Here is a 5523-nt window from a genome sequence, read left to right as displayed (position 1 = left end):
AAAGTACATAATACCTCTCCTTTCTTTGAATTCCAAAATCTAACTACATCTTCTCATTGGTACCTCAGCATTCCCGGCGGGACATTTCGCAATTTCTCTTAGAGGCTTATATATTTTTTAAAATATTCCTTTTTTAAAACACTTTTATGATCTCTCCATTTTTTTCCTAATGCCTTCTTCACATAATTATCCGAGACCTTTAAAGCAAATCTATCCTGCAAATAACACAAGTTTAGAAAGTAAATATAAATGAAACTTAAACCAAATTATTATAAATTACATTCACGTTATTACCTTAATATTATCGAGAGCTTGATTTTTGTTACTATCAGACATATGATGCCATGACTCGTAGTTGATAGGCAACAGATTGACATTTCGTGCTATAATCCCAAGTATCTTGCTAAAAGTTGAGCTTTTGATCTAATAGGCTACCTATGACTGTTTCTAGCTACTTTGACACACTCGACATAATTTAACTCATATAAATCTTTTAATAGCGTACGTCCTCGAGTTTTGCGACTCCCACCACTTTCAGCTGAAAAACGATATATTATAATATAAGAATTTGAAACAAAAAAAATCAATAATAAAAGTCAACATGCATGTAAATTAAAGTTAACATTACTTTGAATTTTTGCATCAACTGTATTTAGAACATTCAAAGATCCAATAGTAGTTTGTTGTTCACTATTTGTTTCTTCCGAATTTGGAGGATTTTGAATAATACTTAGATCTTGCAATTTTCTTCTAGGCGTTTTATCTGCAATACACATAAAATAGTTGAAATATTAGTAACTAATTACAACAATAATAATACATATAAAATAGTTGAAATATTTAACAAGATCAAGATTTAAATTATAATATTACATATAATTAAAAAAAATAGTAAAATCTTACTACATCATGATTCATAAATATATCATCCACATCCTGGCAAACCCATTGAAATTGTGTACTAGTACTAGGGATAGTTTCATTTAAGTTTTGTTCTGGAAAAGACAAAGTTTCTGATCTTTCGTCGATGTTATCTCTACTTCCATTGCCCATGTCAGACAAGTCTCTAGGGGTGTTACGGAGTACAACGTACCAACCCTCATCAATTGGATCTTTCAAGTAAAAAACTTGTTTGACTTGAGAAGAAAATACATACGGCTCGTCTATCAATTGTTGTCCAATGTGAATTAATCGAGAGAAGTTCACCATTGTAAAGTCAAATTGATCTTTTTTAATTCTACGAGCAATATTAACATCAGCCCAATCACATCGAAATAAGACAACCTTCCATTTGCCATAGTAATCCAACTCATTAATGTCAGTAAGAAGTTCGTAATACTCCACATTTTCCTCAACATGATTGTTGTCCCCACACTAGCATAACTTGTAATTGAAGAATTAACAACTATTCCACAATTTTCAGTCCTCCTCAATCTTTCGCAAGATTTTGTATGAAACCTGAATCCATTAATGAGGAAGGTAGTATATCTTTTTACTACTCTATTCGGATATTGGGAAAGCCATTTAACTTCGTCATTGATGTCCTTTCCACTCCAAACCTATTGAATCGAAAGTAAATTGATTAATTATAAATGTTATACGAAAATATTATTATTTGTCAATGAAAGCTTCAGTTGCATACAATTTGCCCTAATCATTGCATACAATTTGCCCTAATCATTCATGAAAAGATTCTGTGAATAACTTATGAATCTCTCGATGTTGTAATCTTCGGGAACGTGAACGAGATCTCAAGACTTGTTTGTACTTATTACGTTAAAAAGTGGATTACTTGGTTAGAAGATAAACAAATTAAAAAGATGAGCATCTATCAAATTCTTAATCGTGGTGAAAAAGAACATATCTATGTGCTTGTACCCAAAATCTATCATCTAAGTGTGCAATTTCAACTTTGCTGATTGGTTCTCCATAACTTTGAAATAGATAAGTTTCGGTTAAGTTATGATTAGTGAGCCCAGCATTTCTACTTGGTCTATTCAGTCTTGTTTCAACATCTTCTAAACATCTAGAGCAGAAAGTAATAGACTCCTCTGCCAAGTAACCTTCAGTAATTGATCCTTTTAGATAACACTTATTACGACAATAAGACTTCAATTTGCATAGAAACCTAAACACGATATACAACATTATAAAAAGAGTTAACTAAAGGTATGTTCATGAATGAATGAAAACTTTACAAATAAATTAACACCTCTCTTTAGGATACATCCACCAATAGAAAATCGGTCCACCAAGTTTTGCTTCATGAGGGAGATAGATTAGCAAATGCACTATAATAGTGAAGAACGAAGGTGAAAAGATTTTATACTTTCTCAAGTTCTTCAACAATCAAAACTTTGCCACAAATAGTTTTTATTATATTGGATAGGTCAATTATACAAGATGTAATGACCTGAATTTTACCGATACTGAAAAAGTATAATTTCGGATCTCTGTTTATGAAAAGTGGATTCGTAAATATTTATTTAAAAATATTTACGAAGTAAAATAGTGATTAATTAGAGTTTAATTAAGTGAATTTAGCTTAATTAAGGATAATTAGATAAAAGGATTAAATTGAATGAAGAGTGAAAGTTTAATTATAGAATAAAGAAAAGTAAAGGGACTAAAAAGGCAAATAAGGCAAAAATGAGTGCCAAGTGTATGGCAAAAATAAAATACTTGTGTAATTAATATAATACATACATTTGTAATACATGTATGTATTCACTTATTATTTAAGTAAATAATTAATGTATTTATTATTATTTAATTGATATTATTTGATAAATAAATTAAATATAAGACAAGTGTATGGTAAAAATAAGTTATATGTGTACCAATAGTATACATGCGCTTGTAATACACATATATGTTTGCTTATTATATAAGTATATTATATATTATTATTAAAAGTAAAGTAAATAAAAAAGGATATAAAAAGAAAGAATTAGAATGAAAAGAAACAGAATGTGGAACGAAACAGGGAAAGGAAGAAAGAAAAAGAGAAAAAAAGAAGAAAAGAGAAAATTGAAGGTTTGAAGCTTGGAAGTTTAATAGGTAAGTCAATTTAGTCCTTTTTACTTAATTTTGATGTTTTAGAAGCTTTGGAACAAGATTTTGATGAAATTAAGTTGATATTTTGAAAGTTATTAGATCTCTAGATAATGTTCATGTTGAGTAAAATGATGAATTAAGGGCTAAATTGATAGAAATTCAAGTTAGAAATGAAATAAGGATTGAATTGTAAAGTGATTCATAAGTTTTATGCTTTAAGGACTAAATTGAAAAAATTTTGAAATTATGGTTTTATGATGAAAAATAGATAATTATGTCTAATTTTGGTTAAAAATTGAGTAGAAATAAAGTATGAATTAAGATAAAAAAAAGTAAGTGAATTTAGTTAGGATTAAGTTGAAATTAAAAGTAGAAAATCAACATTTTGCACTAAGACTATTATGGACAGCAGCAGTAGTTTAAGTTTGAAAAATCACCAAAAATTATAGAAATTAAATTATAGGATGAATAAAATATGAAATTAAATCTTATTGAGTCTAGTTTCTTATAGAAGAAATGGTATAAGCAATTTAATTGTAAATTATGAGATATAATGAATTTTGTGAGACAAGGTCAGAATGAATTCGGGTTCCCCTGTTCTGACTTTGGAAAATCACAAAAAATTGGATAAAAATAATTAATTTTTAGTGAAGAAGGGTCAAAACTGTCAGACAGCAGAACATGGATAACTTTAAAGAATAAACTGTACTTATTGGATAAATCAAAAATTCTTAAAATTTTATGGTAAAAAGATATATGAGTCTAGTTTCAGGGAAAATTAGCGGATCTTAATTTTGAGTTTTATAGCTCCAGATATAAATAATTTAGTGACTATGACACAGATGGACAGCTTGAATATCCATAAAAGTAAATAATAAAAATTATAGATAATGTTACTTACAAGTGTGTTATATACATTATGTAATGACCCGAATTTTACCGTTACCGAAAAAGTGTATTTTCGGGTCTTCGTTTCTGAAAAATGGATTAATAAATATTTATGAAGTAAAATAAGTGGTTAATTAGAGTTTAATTAAGTGAATTTAATTTAATTAAGAGTAATTAAGTAAAATGACCAAATTGAATAAAGTGTGAAAGTTGAATTATAGATTAAAAGAAAATAAAAAGGACTAAAAGGGAAATTATACAAAAAGTATAAATTGAGGCGGTTTATCGTGAAGAAAATCTAACATTTTTTTTATGTTTAGTATATTATTATATTATTATATTATTATATAATAAAGATACTTTATGTTTTAATTATATTATATTATATTATATTATATTATATTATATATATAAACTAAAGAAGCAAATGAAAGGAAATAGAAACAGAATGAAACGAAACAGAGAGCAGGGGAGAAAAAGAAAGAAAGAAGGGGAGAAAAGGGAAAATTAAGGTTTGAAGCTTTAAGCTTTAATAGGTAAGTCAATCAAGCCCTTTTTACTTAATTTTGATGTTTTAGAAGTTTTAGAACAAAGTTTTGATGAAATTAAGTTGATATTTTGATAGTTATTAGATTTCTAAATATTTTCCATGTTAAATAAAATGATGAATTAAGGGCTAAATTGATAGAAATTCAAGTTAAAAATGATACAAGGATTGAATTGTAAAGTGATCCATAAGTTTTATGCTTTAAGGACTAAATTGAAAGAATTTCAAAATTATGTTTTATGATGAAAAATAGATAATTATGTCTAAGTTTGGTTAAAAATTGAGTAGAAATAAAGTATGAATTAAGATAGAAAAGTAAGTGAATTTAGTTAGAATTAAATTGAAATTAAAGTAAATCAACATTTTGTACTAAGACTATTTTGGACAGCAGCAGTAGTCTAAGTTTGAAAAATCACCAAAAATTGTATAAATTGAATTAGAGGATGAATAAAATATGGAATTAAATATTATTGAGTCTAGTTTCTTATAGAAGAAACGATATAATCAATTGAATTGTAAATTATGAGATATAATGAATTTTGTGAGACAAGGTCAGAATGAATTCGGGTTCCCCTGTTCTGACTTTGGAAAATCACCAAAAATTGAAGAAAAATAATTAGAGGCTTAAAGTTATATGTTTAGAATCCCTAATGAGTCTATTTTCAGGAGAAATCAACGGGAATATTATCCGAGTTCTGTACTGTGAGATAATTAATTTTTAGTGAAGAAGGGACGAAACTGTCAGACAGCAGAATAGGGGTGAATTTAAAGATCTTAATTTAGCGGATCTTAATTTAGAATTCTGTAACTCAATATATGAATTAGTAATGTATTAATGATTATGAATTGTATTAATTTCGTAGTCAATGTGGTACCGAAAATCTCGGCTAAGAAAGGACAAGACAAAGTCAACGAGAGTTAGCTCGAAAATTACGGTTTGTATTTCTATAATCTGAACTTAGTTATTATTTGTTATATTTATATACATATGGCAATTGTTAGTGTTAGAATTATGATGTTTTACAATTGGA

The sequence above is a fragment of the Gossypium hirsutum genome, chromosome A05 (assembly GCF_007990345.1).
Source record: "Gossypium hirsutum isolate 1008001.06 chromosome A05, Gossypium_hirsutum_v2.1, whole genome shotgun sequence".
Lineage (NCBI taxonomy): Eukaryota > Viridiplantae > Streptophyta > Magnoliopsida > Malvales > Malvaceae > Gossypium > Gossypium hirsutum.
The sequence above is the reverse complement of the archived record's forward strand: the minus strand, read 5'-3'. Positions refer to the sequence as shown.